Source organism: Arvicanthis niloticus, chromosome X (genome assembly GCF_011762505.2).
Source record: "Arvicanthis niloticus isolate mArvNil1 chromosome X, mArvNil1.pat.X, whole genome shotgun sequence".
Classification (NCBI taxonomy): domain Eukaryota; kingdom Metazoa; phylum Chordata; class Mammalia; order Rodentia; family Muridae; genus Arvicanthis; species Arvicanthis niloticus.
Window position 1 is genome coordinate 93,118,524 of NC_047679.1, and position 19,753 is coordinate 93,138,276.

Here is a 19,753-nt window from a genome sequence, read left to right on the forward strand (position 1 = left end):
AAAAAACCATTGGATTATACTTTGAAAACTGTACTCCACAAAATTGGAAGAGAGAGGGAGAGAGAGAGAGGAGGCAAAATTATCTGGATATGTACAACTTACGACAGTTATCAAGATTGAATAAACAATTTAAATAGACCCATAGCACCCATAACCCCTAGTGAAAAACACTCAGTCAACAAAAGTCTTTTTTTTTCCCACGAGACGTGGGAGGAGGCGGGCGGGAGCGAGCGGGATTCAAACTCAGAGAGAGAGTGCAGAGGGACCCGCGCCCTCTGCAGGCCGATCCCTTATGGGCTGTGCCACCACACCGCTGGTTCACTGTCAATAAAAGTCTTGTAACAAAAAAAAAAAAAACTCAAGGCCAGATGGTTTTAGCACAGAATATTACCAGACTTTCAAAAAAGAGTTAACTTCAATACTCCTCGAATTATTCCATAAAATAGAAACAGAAGGGACACTGGCAAATTTCATTTTATAAGGCCACTGTTACCCTGAACCATATAAAGACTCAACAAAGAAAGAGAATTTCAAACCAATTTTCTTTATGAGCAGAGATGCAAAAATACTCAGTAAAATAATCACAAACTGAATCGAATAACAGATTAAAAGAGTCATCCACCATGATGAAGTAGGCTTCACCTCAGAGATGCTGGGATGATTAAATATACAAAAATCAGTCAACAAAATCCACCATAAAAAATAAAAGAAAAAAAAAACCATGTGATCGTCTCAATATAGTAATTAAAGCAGCATGATGTTGGCATAAAAACAGATATGTTGACAAAGGAATCATATTGAAGACCTAGACATATGTCCATACACCTATGTATACCTGATTTTTGTTAAAGAAACCAGAAATACATTATGCAAAAGAGAAAACATCTTCAACAAATGATACTGGTCAAATAGGTCTGCATATAAAAGAATGCAAATAAATCTGCACAAAATAAGTCCAAATCAAAAGCTTCTGTAAGGTAAAGGTCAGTATCAATAGGACAAAACAGCAGCCTGCGTAATAGTAAAACCTTTTTTACCAACTCCACATTTGATAGAGGACTAATATCCAAAATATATGAAGAACTCAAGAATTCATTTATTAAAAAAATAATCCAGTTTAAAAGCTGTATGCAGATCTAAACTAAGAATTCTTAATAGAAGAATCTCAAATAGCTAAAAAACAAAACAAAACCAAAAAACCCCACCTAATATGTATAACATCCTTAACCACCAGGGGAATATAAATAAAAACTGCTTTGAGATACTATCTTACACCTGTCAGAATGGCTGAGATCTCTAACAGAAGTGACAGCTCATGCTGATGAGGACGTGTGGCAAGGGGAACACTCATCCCTAGGTTTTTGGAATGCAAACTTGTACAGCCACTTTGGAAATCAATATGGTGGTTCCTCAGAAAATTGGGAATTGATCTACCTCATGATCCAGAGTCTATACTCTTGGGTATACATCCAAAGGATGCCCCATCATACCATTAGGACACTTTCAACTATGTCAACTGCAGCTTTATTCATAATAACCAGAAACTGGAAACAACCTAGTTATCCCTCGATCAAAGAAGGGGTAAGGGAAGTGTGGTACATTTATACCATGGAGTAACTAGAAAAACTCATCCTGAGTAAGGTAACCAAGTAGCAGACAGACAACCATGATATGTACTTACCTATAAGTGGATATTTGTCATTAAGTAAATAATAACCAAACTACAATCCATAGATCCAGAGATGTTCAGTAAAGAGAAGTCTAGGGAGGATGCAGAGAGAACTCCAGTGGTGGGAGTGGGTTGCATTCAATTGAGTTGTTGGCCAAGGAGGTCGCTTGGAAATCCCCCTCCTTCCAAACAAGCAAAACCAAAACCAACCAAACAAACAAACAAAAACAAAAATGAGGTTAGTCCTAAGAGAAAGAATTGCTCTTTGCAAACTGACAGAGTAGCTCGATGGTACCCACATAGAGTGTTCAACTTTATATTCTTGTCTCTTTAGTGTTGGAAGGCACTCTGCAGGCTACTGAAAAAGAAATGTGGATATCAACCTAGCCAGAAAACCTTTGACATTGCCATCTGTCTTGACTGTAAAATATGGAAGAGCCATGGTGGCATGAAACTTGTGAAAGTAACAAACCAGTGTCTGATTTGACTTTTACAGGAGATGAAATCCATACCCAACACTGATTGGGTAACCCTGAACCAAATACTAGATAGCCCAGAGACCTAGGGTAAAACCAAACACTATGAATCTTTAGAAAAAAAATGAAGATTCCTAATGATACTTGGCTATATTCATAGATTGGTGCCTTGTCCAGTCATCATCATAGGAAACATAGGGTGAAAAGAGTGTAAAAGCCAAAGGGGATGGAGGACATCAAGAGAACAGGGCCTCTAAATCAACTAAACAAGGCACATATGAACTCCCAGACTGAAGCAATAACACGGAGCCTGCAAGTGTCTCCAGCAGGTCCTCTGTGTATATAATATTGCTATTAGCTTAGTATTTTTATGAGTTTCCTAACAATGAGAATGACTGGGTCTCTAAATTTTAAGCCTATTCTTGGGACTTTTTTCTCCTGCTGTGTTGCTGTGTCCAACTTCAATATTATAGTTTTTGCTTCATCTTCTTATATTTTAACTTTGTTGTTTGGTTGTTACAGACTCTTAGAAGCCTGTTCTTTTCTAATGATAGACAGAAAGGGGTGGATTCTGAGTAGATTGGAGGTGGGGAGGGATACGGGGAGGAAAAATTATAATAAGGATATATTGTATGAGAATAGAATCTATTTTCAATAACAAAAAGTAAAAATACGAACACTTTCTACTTACAAAGATGGTGAAAATGAAGTAATCTTTTGAGAAATGTAAGGAAAAATAATCCTTTCTGGATTAATAGGTGGCTTAGTGGTTAAGAGTATGTACTGTGGCTGGGCGGTGGTGGCGCATGCCTTTAGTCCCAGCACTTGGGAGGCAGAGGCAGGCGGATTTCTGAGTTTGAGGCCAGCCTGGTCTACAGAGTGAGTTCCAGGACAGCCAAGGTTATACAGAGAAACCCTGTCTCAAAAAACCAAAAAAAAAAAAAAAAAAAAAAAAAAAAAAAGAACTGTTTTTCTAGAAGAACCAAGTTCAGTTCTCAGGACCTATATCAGGTAGCACACAACCACATGTAAGGTGAGTTCCAGAGGATCCATAACCCTCTTCTGGCTTCCTGAATATATTCATGTTCACATATGCAGGCATACATGTATACACATGATTTAAGTAAAATTAATTTATTAGTAAATCATGATAATTTTCATGAGTTTTGGTGAGGGAAAATTTATACAATTTGGAGAACAATTTGATACTGTTTTGTAAAGTTGAAGATCTATATAGTACCCAAGCTAGCTTGGTTTGTACCTAGAAAATGAATTGTAGCATATGTGACCCAGGAGACATTCCCAAGGATGCTAGGTGAAGCATTCTTTATCATATCAATCACAGAAAGTATTTTAGGTATGAGTGAAGGAGAGAATGAATAAACAAATCGGTAATGTACTGATATAATTGCGTGTACACAGAATTTAGTATGCATGAGCAAAGGCTAACTGAATCAAACACATAGTTATTAATATAAAACCTTGACTGAAAGAAACAAGTAGCAAAATAACATGTAATATGGCATTCATGTAAAGTATAAAGTCAAATAAAATAATACTATTGTATATTGCTAAATATGTACTTAGAAATATATTTAAAAATTGAGGTGTGACAGGCAAAATAGTTTAGCAGGTGAAGGGAGTTTCTCTCAAGCCTGATACCTTGAATTTGAGCTCCAGAATCCACAGAAGCAGCAGAAGAGGGAATGAAATTTGTTATTTTCTTATTTTTGGTATATTTCACAAATAAATGACTAGAAACCCATGCATCACCAAAAAGAAATCTAATATAGCAATAGAACATTTTTTTCTTTCTCATTTGTTGTTTGTTGGTAGGAACTAAACCGAGGTCCTTGTCCATAGTTCTAACACTGAGCTACATACACCCCAGCTCCAGAGCAGTGGTTTCTGTGTTGTTCTGTCCTTGAGAAACTAAACTGCAAAACACAGCCTCTAACCTTGCCAGTACCACATACCAGCTGCATAGTCTTAAAGTTATTTCCTTTTTATAAGTTGCTGTTTCCCTTTTTCGGATAATTTGGACATCTACCTCTTAGTGTAGCTGGGAAAATTGAGAAATAGTTTTTAGGGAAAGGCAGGAAGGACAATGACTTCAAAACTGCTCAGGAAGTTTTGTAAAATGGAATTTGTTACTGAATCATTTAATACTTATGAGAGAAAGCTGAAAAGAAAAGATAAATTACTGCAGAAGAGATGACTCTGTATCTGGATGTGTGGGTGTAAAAGGGCATTAAATAATTCAACATTTGTGTGAAAGATGCTTTAGGCAAAGTGGAGAAAATTACATGTAACAGAAGCATGAAAGTACACAATCAGAGCATCTCTAAACAGGCAAACAATTATATAGCCCTGTTTTCAGACATACAGTTTACTTCCATTCTTGAGTGTATCCTTCACGGAGCACAGCATAAATCAAAACACAGTGTCAACAGTGATGGATGGCTTTGAGATGAGTGGAAGGAATGATGACCTGTGGGAAGCAATAATTTACTCACACTTGAAGAGATTGTGTAGTCAATGCTAAAAACAGAACAGGAGGGAAATGTGGCGAATGCATCTAAAGATCATCCTCCCTTAGCTACTTTTATTTCTTTATTTTCCGTAGCATTTTCCAGACACACTCTGGAACGCCGGTCTGAAGGGGAGGAAAAAAGCTCAAATTATAAAGCTTTGGTCAAGATTGAGGTAACTGATGAAATTATCTGTGGGTGGATTTGAGTGACTGAACAGTGGGCTGGATCACTGCCTAGCTGGTTAAATGACGTTAGCAACCAGACCAGAGATACTTGTAGGCCTGGCAATAACATGTCATAAGGGACAAAATTATTTAAAGAAATTTGAATTCAGTAAAGTGTAGATTTTATGAATGTCAACAATTTAAACAGAGTAGAAAATGATTAATCTGGTAGAATTACAAAGCTATCACCTGTAACATCATTGTTTTGTTTTTGTTTTTGCATTTTTGTCACAAATGAACCAACAGTGTTGGACAGAGAAAGAAATAAAATAGCAAAATGGCTTGTGGAATGTACCAAAATTTTGCAAGCACATTGGTATGACATCACACCACTAGCTGATGAGCTAATCCTATCCAATTAGGAACTGACTATCAGATAGGTTAGGACCAGTTAGCTTGAGCCAATTTTCCTTTCAGTACCTGGGTCCCTGGGGAGAAAAGAAGAAAGAACACTCTATTTGCAACTATATTTTCAGTTTTGTGAAAGGGTTGACAGTGGAAACAATGCAAGAGTTTCCCCGTTTGACCCAAACATTTGAAAACTAGCCCAAATCATCATGGAGCCAGAAAGGAATATGGGCAGAGAACTGTGAACAGTTTGGTTTGGCATGTAGTACACACAACTCCCCCAAGTGATGTGGAGTATTATCTCATGGCTATGCTTGCTGTTTCCCAGGGGTCTTGCCAATTGAGTATTGTCAATTGGTCTTCGAAGTATTGTATTTTCTTAAGGAACCATGAGAATATTCATGGAATTGCCAGTTCCAAATGTAAAATGGAAATAGCTCATGTACTATCTGGTTTTAATCAACTCTGTATACATTTGTGTATGTGCATGTGTCTGTGGTGCCCAAGGATGCAAGAAGAGGACATCCTTGAACTGGGATTATGGGTGGTTATGAATCACATAATGTGGGTGCTGGAAGCTGAACTTGGGTCATTTGTAAGAGCAGTTTGTACAAGCTGTTAACTGAGTCATCGTTCTAGCCTGAACTGATAGTTCAGTTTTAGTGGGTGGAAAGTGACACAAACATGTATTTTTTTAAAGGTTGAGAAATGTGGCTGGAGAAACAGTTCAATTGGTTAAGTGCTTGCTGAGCAAGCTTGGGGCCCTAATTTCTATCCTGAACACCCACATATAAAAGCTGCACATAGTGGAGCACACTTGTGATCCAAGCATGGGGAAACCGAGACAAACAGATCCCTTGCTTGGGCTTGTTGAAAATTCGTCTTAGCCCAAGTAGTGAGCCCTAGGTCCCAGTAAGAGACAGTGTTACAAAACAAAAGGTAAATGGCTCCTGGGGAACAATAGCAAAGGTGATCTCTAGCATCCACATCGAAACAAACATAGGTGAATGTACATCCGGATTCAGTGCCCTGACACTCATGAAAACACACACACACACACACACACACACACACACACACACACACTTATTGAGAAAAATTTTAAAAGGTTGAAAGGCAACATTTACTCAACAAAATTCACTACAGATTTCTCTAGTTGTCTATTTTCTAGCATAACTCTTCTTTAATTCAAGACTTAAAACATTACTCCCAGCAAAAGTATGCAGTTTTTCATTTTACATGAAGAAAAGAGTAGCAAGATTCCTCTTTGACAGACATCACATTGAGAAAGGACCAGGCAGCCTTTGTACGGAGTCAGCATCTATCTCCAGTCAAGCCCTAATACACATTGATGTGAAAAACTCATCTCCCGGTGATCCACATAGAACACTTTTATGATTTTTTCCCCCATGAAACACACCGGAAGAGGGAGGAGAAACGGCGGGATTCGAACTCAGGAAGAAGGGCAGGGGGCTGCCCTCTGGAGGCGGCCACCTAAGCTGCTGTGCCACCGCTGGCTTGCTCTCAAGGTTATTTTTAAGGTCTAGAAGGCCACTACATTCATTTCAAAAGATGAATGTTGTCACTAGCCCAGTAGTGTGTGTGTGTGTGTGTGTATCTGTAAAGAGGCCGAGTCAGGATCGAGAAAGAGGTCAAGGACCAAGTATTCTATAGAGCCAGACCCTGTCTCAAAAACTTACAAAATAAAATTCAATTTAAAAGGGCTGATCTGCAGACCAGAGATAGAATGCTTGCTTAGTATATGTCAGGACATTTTTTAGAGGTTGAGTTTGTGGAGGAATGTATCAAACCTGAAGTTCCAAGCTATTCCCTACAAGTGCACTGGAAAGAGTCTGGACTGACTCTTTCTGGTAGCAGCTGTTATGCATTCTCAGGCAACAGGAAGGCCCAACCCTCCAGCAGGTTCAGGGTTTGTAGGTTGTGCTCAGTACCACCTGTTACCAGCTTTCATGAGTTCTAGCTTTACACAGATAACATGGTGACCTGTTGGGCTACAGAGTATAGACTGCTACCCAACAGTCCCCATAGCTGCAACACTGAAGTCCTCACTGACATAACAAACTGGTGAAAGTTCCATGCGTTAGCAGCAATGACTATGGCCCTGCTTTCCGGCATTCAGGCTCAGGAGGCATGAGCAGTGTGCCATGACCACAAAGTGGATGTGTGCTGATCCAGATGGCAGCCTCAAGGATGGAGGGCTTGGCCACGTGCCAGTGGTAAGTGGTAGTCATAGGAGATCAGGCACTCACTACTCCGTGGATTCTCTGAGACATTCACGGAACAAGTCTTCTGATAGCTCTATAGGACAAACGAATTTTCTGGCCGCTATTCTCCAAGTGGTAATTTTTTTCATTTATGTTATTAATCTAAAGGAAGCTATTTCAAGATCTTCTGGAACCCCAGTGCCTTCTAAACAATCTCTAAGAAAATATGCACGACTATTGGTTGAGCATGCATACATCCAAAAATCAAATGCTCCAAAATCTAAAATGCAATAGTTGCCAGCCAAATATTACAAGTAAAAAAAAATTCTACAGCTGAATTGGCATGAAAGGTTGCAGCAAAAGTGAAGATGCTAGTGATTTAGACCCTGGGGGCTTTGGTTGGTTGGTATTGTTGCTCTCCCCATGGGGCCACAAACCCCTTCAACTCCTGCAGTCTTCTCTCTCACTCTTCCATTGGGAACCCCATGATTAGATCAGTGGTTAACTGTGAGCATCCACCTCTGTATATGTCAGGCTCTGGCAGACCTCTAAGGAGACAGCTATATCAGGCTCCTGTCAGCATGCACTTCCTGACATCCACATCAGCGTCTGCCTTTGTTGACTGCACATGGGATGGATACCCAGGTGGAATGGTCTCCAGATAGCCTTTCCTTCAGTTTCTGTCCCACACTTTGTCTCCATATTTGTTCCTGTGAGTATTGTCGCGAACCCCCCACGCTTGGGCACCAAACTGTTGCGCTTACTGGAGCCTGATGTTGGACGCCAAACTGTTGCAAACCCCCCACGCTTGGGCACAAAACTGTTGCGCTTACTGGAGCCCGATGTTGGACGCCAAACTGTTGCAGCCCGTACTGCCCGTTCCGGTCCAAGGGTCAGGGTCTAGCGAGAGAGAGAGTGGGGATAAAGGGGAAGAGATGCGAAGAATGGAGACAAGACAGAGATTCTGATCAAGTCTCGTTTATTGAAGGGAATTCTGAGCTATTTATAGGCTTTTGCCACGTGCCTTTTAGGCGCGTGGATACCACGTGCCTTGCAGGTGTTGATATGACGTAAGCCTTACAGGCGTCTATAGCGTGGACAGCACGTGCACCGCAATGCCTTGCAGGCGTGGATAGCACGTGTGCCTTACAGGCATGTATGGCGTAGATAGCACGTGGACAGCACGTGAACTGCAATGCCTTGCAGGCGTGACTACCACGTGCACCTTGCAGCTGGGGGCAGTAAGCAGCAACACAAAATATGTGGGATATCAGAGTGTGCTTCAGCTGTTGTAGGCTATTGAAAACCAAATCTTTCGTCAGGGTATATGGTTCCAGATGGCTGCAAAGTTGATCTAGCCGCTTTCTGCTAAAGTCGGCTCCCAACAAGTATTGTGTTACTCCTTCTAAGAAGGACCGAAACACCCACACTTTGGTCTTCCTTTTTTCATGACCTTCATGTGGTATGTTAGGTACTGCAAGCTTTTGGGCACTTTAAGTATCCATTTATCAGTGAGTGCATACCATGTGTGTTCTTTTGTGATTGGGTTACCTCACTCAGGGTGATATTTCCTAGTTCCATCCATTTGCCTAAGAATTTCATGGATTCATTGTTTTTAATAGCTGAGTAATACTCCATTTTGTAAATGTACCACATTTTCTATATCCATTCCTCTGTTGAAGGACATCTGGGTTCTTTCCAGCTTCTGGGTATTATAAATAAGGCTGCTATGAACATAGTGGAGCATATGTCCTTGTTATATGTTGGAGCATCTTCTGGGTATATGCCCAGAAGTGGCATAACTGGGTCCTCAGGTAATGCTATGTCCAATTTTCTGAGGAACTGCCAGACTGATTTCCAGAGTGGTTGTATCAGCTTGCAATCCCACCAACAATGGAGGAGTGTTCCTCTTTCTCCACATCCTCAAAAGCATCTGCTATCCCCTGAGTTTTTGATCTTAGCCGTTCTGCCTGGTGTGAGGTAGAGTCTCAGTGTTGTTTTGTTTTTCATTTTCCTGATGACTAAGGATGTTGATGGCTCCAGCTGTATATGTAAGGGAGGATGGTTGTGTCCAGCATAGATAGAAGAGGAGGTCCTTGGTCCCATGAAGGCTGGATGCCCCAATGTGGGGGAATTTGAGGGAGGGGAGGTGGAAGTGAGTCGGGGCACACCCTCATAGAAGCAGGAGGGAGGAAGATGGAATAGGGATGTCTGGGGGGGATGGGGAAAAGGGATAACATCTGAAATGTAAATAAATAAAATATCCAATAAAAATGAAGATGCACTAAAATACTGTAGAAAATATCTTGGGTATAGTTGTATCAGGTACATATGAAATATTAATGAGTTTTTGTTGAGATTTGGATGCCAATATACTTTATTATGTTTTTGCAGATATCCACCCTCTAACTGAAAATATTTCTGATTAATAGGTTGCATAATGTTCTAACAATTGGTATTTAATTCCAAATAACTTAATAACTCGCCAAGAACATTACAAATATTATTATTAAATTTAGTACATAACTTTGGATTAGCCAGACAAAATGAATGCTCAAAGAGATAATTGAGTTCCCATTCTCATACAGTAGGTTAGCATGAATGAGAACAAGGTTGCAAGCAGGCAGGAAAATTCATGTGTCTTAAACAGTAGAATTTGGTGTGAGAAAGGACCTGAAGAGGACAGTTCTTTAAACCATTCAACAAACCACATAGCACAGAAGTAGAAATATAAAAGAGTGTGGATTGTTGGCTGTGTGTTCTACTTTGTGGTCTTCCTAAGGACAACAGTAATATAAATCAATAAAAAGTGGCTGATTTGATTGAAAGGCAAAAGGTCAGTGTTTATAGTCAAAAGTATTTTTTTCCTCCTAACAGTCACCCCTAATAATAGACTATATGACTAAAATGTCCTCTTACCTTCAAATATTTAAGCCAGAGTAGAAAAAAATATACAGTTGGTTATAAATATTATTCCATGCCATGTATGTTAGGACTGCAGTTGTTTCTAAAAGGCTGCCTCACTGGAGAAAGAGAAACATATCCATTGTGTTCCAAAGTGTCATTTGTCACTTGTGAAGAAACAATGATAGTGTGTCAAAGGCAATAAATTGCTTTGTGATGGTTTATACATGCTTGGCCTAGGGAGTGGCACTGTTAGGAGGTGTGGCCTTGTTGGAATAGGCTTGTCTTTAATACCCTTGTCCTAGCTCCCTGGAAGTCAGTGTTCTGCTAGTAGCCTTCAGATGAAGATATGGAACTCTCAGCTCCTCCTGCACCATGCCTGCCTAGATGCTGCCATTGTCCCACCTTGATTATAATGGACTGAACCTCTGAACCTATAAGCCAGCCTCAATTAAATGTTGTCCCTATAAGAGCTGCCTTGGTCATGGTGTCTGATCACAGCAGTAAACCATAAGATAAGCTTTTAGAAGAACAATATGCTTTTTTTAGAAGTCAGGAAGTAAGAGAAATATTCATGTAATTTCTAGGAACACCATGTATAAAGATCCCTAAAGCTTTTCTTGAGATGTTCCAGTTGGGATTGCCTCTTCAAATACAGACTACTACAGTTGGCACTACAGGATATATTTTCTTTTTTCCTTTCTTCTTCTTCTTCTTCTTCTTCTTCTTCTTCTTCTTCTTCTTCTTCTTCTTCTTCTTCTTCTTCTTCTTCTTCTTCTTCTTCCTCTTCTTCTTTTGGCTTTATTGGATATTTTATTTATTTAAATTTCAGATGTTATTTGCCTTCCCCATCCCCCCAGGAAGCCCTTAACCCATCCCCCTCCTGCTGCTTCTATGAGGGTGTGCCTCCACCCACCCACCCACTCCCACCTCTCCACCCTCGAATTCCTCCACACTGGGGCATCCAGCCTTCATAGGACCAAGGCCCTTCTCTCCCACCAATGCCTGACAATGCCATCCTCCACTATATGTACAGCTGTTTGTGAGAATTTTATTGATAATTTTTGCATCGATATTCATAAAAGAGATTGGTCTGAAGGTTTTTTTTTTTGTTGTGTCTTTGTGTGGTTTAGGTATGAGCACAATTGTAGCTTCATGGAAGGAATTGGATAGTGTTCCTTCTGTTTCCATTTTATGGAATAGTTCGAAGAGAATTGGTATTAGGTCTTCCTTGAAAGTCTGATAGAATTCTGCACTAAAACCATCTGGTCCTGAGCTTTTTTTGGTGGGTAGATTTTAATGACTGCTGCTATTTCTTTAGGGGTTATGGGACCGTTTAGATGGTTTATTTACTCCTGATTTAACTTTGGTGCCTGGTGTCTGTCTAGAAAATTGCCCATTTCATCCAGATTTTCCAGTTTTGTTGAGTACAGGCCTTTGTAGTAGAATCTGATGTGTTTTTTTAAATTTCCTGTTTCTGTTGCTATGTCTTCCTTTGAAGTTCTAATTTTATTAATTTGGATACTGGCTCTGTGCCCTCTGGTTAGTCTAGCTAAGGGTTTATCTATCTTGTTGATTTCCTCAAAGAACCAGCTCCTGGGTTTGTTGATATTTTGTATAGTTCTTTCAGTTTCTACTAGGTTGATTTCAGCCCTGAGTTTATTTCCTGCTGTCTACTCCTCTTGGGTATATTTGCTTCTTTTTGTTCTAACGCTTTCAGGTGTGCTGTCAAGTTGTTAATGTAGTTTCTTTTTGTAGGCACTTAGAGATATGAGTTTTCCTTTTAGCACTGCTTTCATGGAGTCCCACAAGTTTTGGTATGATGTGTCCTCGTTTTCATTAAATTCTAAAAAGTCTTTAATCTCTTTCTTTATTTCTTCCTTGACCAAGTCATCATTGAGTAGAGAGTTGTTCAGTTTCCAAGTGTATGTGTGCTTTCCATTGTTTTTGTTATTATTGAAGACCAGCCTTAATCCATGGTGATCTGATAGAATGCAAGGGATTATTTCAATCTTTTTGTATCTGTTGAGGCCTGTTTTGTGACCAATTATATGGTCTATTTTAGAGAAGGTACCATGAGGTGCTGAGAAAAAGGTATATTCTTTTGCTTTAGGATGAAATGTTCTATAGATATCAGTTAAGTCCAATTGGTTCACAACTATGAATTTCATTGTGTCTCGGTTTAGTTTTTGTTTCCATGATCTGTCCATTGCTGAGAGTGGGGTGTTGACATCTCCCACTATTATTGTGTGAAATGCAATGTATGCTTTGAGCTTTAGCAAAGTTTCATTTATGTATGTGCCCTTGCATATGGAGCATAGATGTTCAGAATTGAGAGTTCTTCTTGGTACATTTTTCCTTTGATGAATATGAAGTGTCTTTCCTTATCTTTTTGATTACTTTTGATTGAAAGTCAATTTTATTTGATATTAGAATGGCTACATCCAGCTTGTTTCTTGGGACCATTTGCTTGGAAAATTGTTTTTCATCCTTTTACTCTGAGATAGTGTCTGTCTTTGTCACTGAGGTGGGTTTCATGTATACAACAAAATTCTGGGTCCTGCTTATGTATTCAGTTTGATAGTCTATGTCTTTTTATTAAACAATTGAGCCCACTGATGTTAAGAGATATTAAGAAAAAATGATTATTGCTTTCTGTTATTTTTGTTATTAGAGGTGGAATTATGTTTGTGTAGCTATCTTCTTTTGAGATTATTGGAAGATTACTTCCTTGCTTTTTCTAGGTTGTAGTTTCCCTCCTTGTATTGGAGTTTTTCATGAATTATTCTTTGAAGTGCTGGATTTGTGGTAAGATATTGTGTAGATTTGGTTTTGTCATAGAATATCTTGGTTTCTCCATCTATAGTGATTGAGAGTTTTGCTGGGTATAGTGGTCTGGGCTGGCATTTGTGTTCTCTTAGTGTCTGTATGATATCAGTCCAGGATAGTCTGGCTTTTATACTCTCTGTTGAGAAGTCTGGTGTAATTCTTACAGGTCTGTCTTTATATGTTACTTTACCTTTTTCCCTTACTGCTTTTAGTATTTTTTTTGTTTTGTGCATTTGATGTTTTTATTATTATGTGACAGGAGGTATTTCTTTTCTTGTTTAGTCTATTTGGAGTTCTGTGGGCTTCTTGTATGTTCATGGACATCTCTTTCTTTAGGTTTAGGGAAGTTTTCCTCTATAATTTTGTTGAAGATATTTGCTGGCCCTTTAAGTTGGGAGTCTTACTCTCATCTATACCGATTATCCTTAGATTTGGTCTTCTCGTTGTGTCCTGGATTTCCTGGATGTTTGGGGTTAGGAGCTTTTTGCATTTTGCATTTTCTTTTACAGTTGTGTCAATGTTTTCCATGGTATCTTCTGCACATGAGATTCTCTCTTCTATTTCTTGTATTCTGTTGGTGATGCTTGCAGCTATGATTTCTGATATTTTTCCTAGGTTTTCTATCTCCAGGGTAGTCTCCCTTTGAGATTTCTTTATTGTTTCTACTTCAATTTTTAGATCCTGGTTGGTTTTGTTTAATTCCTTCACCTGTTTGGTTGTGTTTTCTTGCAATTCTTTAACAGATTTTTGTGTTTCCTCTTTAAGGGCTTCTACCTGTTTACCTGTCTTCTCCTGTACTTCTTTAAGGGAGTTATTTATGTTCTTCTTAAAGTCCTTTATCATCAACATGAGAAGTGATTTTAAATCTGAATCTTGCTTTTCTGGTGTCATGGGGTATCCAGGACTTGCTATGGTGGGAGAACTGGGTTCTGATGATGCCAGGTAACTTTGGTTTCTGTTGCCTATGTTCTTGAGCTTGCCTTTTGCCATCTGGTTAACTCTAGTGCTACCTTCACTCACTGTCTCCGACTGGAGCCTGTCTTTCCAATTATCTTGCTTGTGTCAGAACTCCTCAGAGTCCAGATGTCTTTGTGATCCTGTGATCCTGAGCTCCTGGGTGGAAGAACTCCTGGGACACAGGCTGCCTCTGTGATCCTGAAATCCTGCAGCTCTGAGTGCAGTGGTTCCTCTAGGATATCTCAGGGTATGGTATCTTCATGGGAGCAGATCAGCTACTTTCACTTAAATAAATAATGGAAAACATATGAGTAAATGTATATTTTTGAATCAGTATTCTTAAAACATATTTTTATGATTAAAATTTTGATGTCCAAAAGACAAACTGTTTTTTTTAATTTTAACTAATATTCTTTTCTTAGACATTTTCCCAAATGAGTTCTTCCACAATATAACCATGAATTTGACTGAAATTTCATAACATTGTCACCAGCATATAGAATATTTTTCTTGTCATTCACAAAGGGGTCTCAACCAGTTTAGAATATACATACATGTATCATACATTTACATTATGATTCATAATAGTAGCAAAATTACAGTTTTGAAGTAGCAATGAAATAATTATATTATTGGAAGCCCCCACAACCCAAGGAACTGTATTCACTGACAATAGGTGAATAATGTTTCATTGCTATTTTGACTTTTAGCCTTCAATTACTGAAGATATGGTGTATTGTGTGTCTCTCCATCAAATTATTATATTCTAAACACATTCTAAATATGATAAACATTTTCACATTCAGGTACATGAGACATGCTTATGGTCCCAGATCCTGTGGAGCCTGAGCTAAAATTTTGTGAGCCCAGAGGTTCAAGGTCAGCTTGGGCAATATATCAAAAGTGCATCTCAGAGTGGGGGGGGCACATTTTCAAAGGTATATAATCACCTATTTAAAATAAAGACCATAGACTGGGGGATGAGGCTCAGTTGGAAGAGTCTTTGCTTCAAATGGACAATGATCCAGGTTCAGTTCTGAACACTACATAAAAATGAATGAATGGACACATACCCATTATCTCAGCACTCAGGAGGCAGTGCCAGGAGGATCAGAAGTTCAAGTCCACAAATGGCTACTTAGCAAATTTGGAGCCAGTCTCATAAACATGAAACCCTGTCTCAACAAAACTAAACACAAAAATGTTTTAGAAGCTAAGATGTGTTCATTACTACATTCCTAAATTATTACAGCCTTTAATCAACACACATCAATCTTGCCATACACTCGGCATCTGAAAAAAATAAGCGTTTTCAAAAACATAATCACCACCAAGGCAACTTTCTGTATCTCTAAGCTACATTTTTAGCCCCTGTATCTTTTTAAGAACATGGTCTTTAACTGAACTTCAGATGCCAACCACGTGACTAACTCAGGGGAGGTCATGGCTACCTTAAACTGTAGTCCTGACAGGAGCAGGCAATGGGAACACCAGTATGAGAGAAGCCACAAGACTGGTTGATGAACAGCAGTGAGTGTGGAGCTGTCTAGGATGAGAAAGAAGTTGAAACTCTTAAGACAGCATCCTTTTCTTCAGCTATGGGATCACATATCTCAACTTGAAGATTTTTACGGACTTTGTTTTCATTAGATTATACTGATGTTTCTGAATATCATCTTATCATGCTATTTCCATACTCCAGAAAAAAAAAGAAGTACTGAAAACTTTTCACAGAGAAGTGATATACTGGTTGTACTAGTCAAGATGAATAGCTAAAACTTTGAAGACGTTTTCTCACTATGTTCTACCCACCAACCCCCACTTCTCCTTCTTAGTGGACAGCTGGCTCTGTACTAACAGTGAGAAGAGATTAATAGTGAGTCAGTGAACAGAAAACAAGTAAAACCCTAGAATGAATGTGTAAGTTCATGAATGTAAGAAAATCATTAGAAACAGAAGATATTTGCTTTTATTTTTATTTTTTAGGAAATTATAATATAATTACATCATTTTCCCAGTTCCTTTTCCTCCTTTCAACTACTCTCATGCACCCATATTGCTCTCTTTCAAATTCATGGCATCTTTTTCTTTAATTGGTGTGTGTGTGTGTGTGTGTGTGTGTGTGTGTGTGTGTGTGTGTGTTTACATCCTTGACCATATAATACATCCAATGGCCATGCCAACATGGAAAGAGGAAAGGGCATAGGCAACCAGGGAATACTGAATGTAGGAGAAAGTGCTCTTTCCCAGAAAAAAAAAAAAAACCTCCCACACACTCCCAATTGTTCTAATTTCTTTTTTATTGGATATTTTATTTATTTACATTTTAGATGTTATCCTCTTTCCCCATTTCCCCTCCCTAGAAACCCCCCATCCTACCCCCTCCTCCTTTTTGCTCTTATACCATTTTAATGTCATGCAAATATTAAAGTCAGTTCTAGGTAGAGGAACTAGCAATACAATAGATACAAATAGTCAAGGAACAAGAAAGACAATAAACACAAATAGTAAAAAGAACAAACAAGACAATAAACAGAGTCTCATGATCGCTCCCATGATCATTATTTCTAAGGGTTCATCAGGAACACCAAAATATCTGAGCCTACTTCCCTGTCCTAGCCCAAAGAAAATTTTCACACCTGAAGCCTACTTCTTTCTTCTAGCCTAAGATTTGTTTAAATTTCTTTAAGGCATTCTTGCTTTATAACCCAGGTTGGCCTCTAGATTTCAGTCCTCCTGCTTACTTTATAAGTTCTAAGGTCATAGACATGTATTATGTATGCTGTAAAAGAAGAACATTGAAAGTGATGAAAGGCAAAGGCTAGGTAAGATGACATTGTTTTTTTGTATTGTTTGATTTGGTTGGTTGGTTGGTTGGTTGGTTGGTTGGTGTTATTTTTTTTGGTGGTGGTGGCTTGTTTATTTGTTTGGTTGGTTGGTTTTTGGTTTTTGGTTTTGTATGCCAGCATGTGTTTTGGTTTTGGTTGTGACAGGGTCTTGCTATATATAACTTTGGAAGGCCTGAAACTCACCATCACCCTCTCAGCCTCCTAAATACTGAGATTCATCAGTGTACACAAGCAAACTGGCAACAGACTGCAAAGAGATCCAAAACCCCATACTTTCTTTCCTGCCATTGTTATGTCAGGGCAGCAACAAGAGTCTAGGAAGTTACTGCTGTGAGGTACTTCTTGTCCAGACAGAACTGTAGCTATGGTGGCAGTTTCCTGAGTCACAGTGGTAATGGGAATGGAGCCATGGACTGTTGATCTGAAGGGCACATGTGGACCAAAAATGGACATCTCAGCAGTGATCCATTTAGACTGTGAATAACAACTCCGGGTCTGTTACCTCCTTATTGTTCCTCATCCATTGTCCAACATCTCAACTGCCAAGAGCCAAAAGATATAATGTTGCCAACTCTAAGTAGGAGAGGCTAGGTCAAAGGTTAGTGTATTTTCCCCCGGCACTCTCTCAAAGAATCTCAGTATTCAGACTCAAAATCTTAAATATAAATGTTACAAGGGAAAGCTACACTTTTGCACAGCAGTGTTTGAAGTCTACACACCATAGATGTTACAACACTTTGAAGTGAGAGCTCACTTATCCTCAGATTTTGTCCCCCCACGATTTTCTATGATAGTCTCAGTGCTTTACTTTGAGGCAAAATCATTACGATCCCACATTTATGGAGCTGTACATTAATCGCATGATTTAAAAAAAAAAATCAGAATCCAAGGTGTTAGAAATAACTGCAGCATTTTTAAACAAGTGTATTTTAACAGATTCTCCTGACCTCTGCCCCTCACCTATCCCCTGTATCATATTATTTTAACATTACTATTTAACCTCAATTCATACCCATGACCCAGACTATATAAAACTGTACTCTAATGCAAGTTAACTTTAGAATTTTGAACTTATCAGCCAGCTTCCATCACAATGTGACATTACGCTGCCAGGAAGTCTGGTTACTTCAAATCTGCAAAGAATATCATGAAGCCACACCTTTCAAAGACTTTTTATTACCATTGAAGTCCTTGCTGAAGAAGGAATATGGGAAATATAGTTGCATTCACAAAGAATGTGTGGAGACTGCCAAGAAAGCAAATTGTTTCTGGACGTTACCCTTATTTGGAAATACCCTCGTTCTAGAACTATGGTTGTTTAAACAAAAGAACCATATCTTCTTTTGAAAGCATGTATTTCCAAAATATGAGAGAATCAAAGACTCAGCTACTCAGTTCTCTCTTGTGATTTACTTTAAAAAGAACTTGAATTTAAAAACAAACAAAACAAAAAACAACAAAGAGAAAGCCTGCCAAGAACTGCAAGCAGCTTCCTGTAGACTTTGTGCTGTAGAGGGGAAAGTACAGCCTTTGAGAGCCAGCAGACCTGTTGTTGAATCCATCTGCATTCAACTGGTTAGGTGACCTTGGGCAAGTAACTTTATCTTCTCTCTGGTTCGTCTGTAAAAATAATTGAATTCTATCAAATGAAACAAACATATGTGGAAATACTTATTGAAGGGCATTTCCCTGCTCCACCTCAGTGGGAAAGCAGACTAGTTAGACATGGTTACACTGGTAAACAGCAATAAACAAGCACATGTCTTCTAAGGACATAAAGTAAATTTGATGGGCTCTAAAATTACTTCCACAAGGCAAAATGACATAAAGCAATACTTGGAAAAGTGCAAATTAGAAAGAAAAGTGAGCATCACTCCAATAAATGCTACATATTCTTCCTCGGTTGGTTCCCATAAAGATCTTTTCAGTATCACTGTTGCTTTATGAAATTTGCTGTGCATAACACATTAAGAAATGTTAATTAAATACAACCCCAAATCTTACTATGTCAAGGGGAACTACATAATATCTGAACATTTGACACTTCTGTCCAAACAGGGAAAAATAACAGCTCAAATCACACACAAAAAAAGACAAAGGATGAAGTGACTCTTAGTACAATGAAGATGCTGGGATGGAAGGCAAAATTATCATGAAACCACTGTATCTCATAGCATCCTCTCAATTTTCCAGGAAGTTTATGATGCTTTTTGGCTACGTCAAAATTATTCTATTAAGAAATATCTCCTTGAGCTGGAGAGATGGCTCTGTGGCTAAGAGGGTGTGCTACTTATCCAGAAGATCTAGGTTCAGTCTTCATAATTCATACAATAGCTCACAATTCTCTCCAAGGAATTCAACACCCTCTTCTGACTTCTGCAGGTACCAGGCATGCATCAAGTGCACATATACACACACAGGCAATTATTCATACACATACAATGCAAATAAATAAATATTTTTAAAAAGAAAAAAAATCTTCTTGGGGCTGGAGAGTTGATTCAGTGGATAAGGGTGCATACTGCTCTTAGAGAAGATTACAGTTGGATTCCCAGTATCCATGTCAAGTAGTTTGTTCTGGATCAACGTGTGTGATGCTTCTGACCTCCATGGGCAGTCATTCACAATGCACATACCTACACACAGACCCATATGCATGCATATAATTAAAAATAAATCACTTTCAAAAAGAAACCTCTCTGGGTGCTGGGAGGATGCCTTTCTCAGTAAGGCACCTG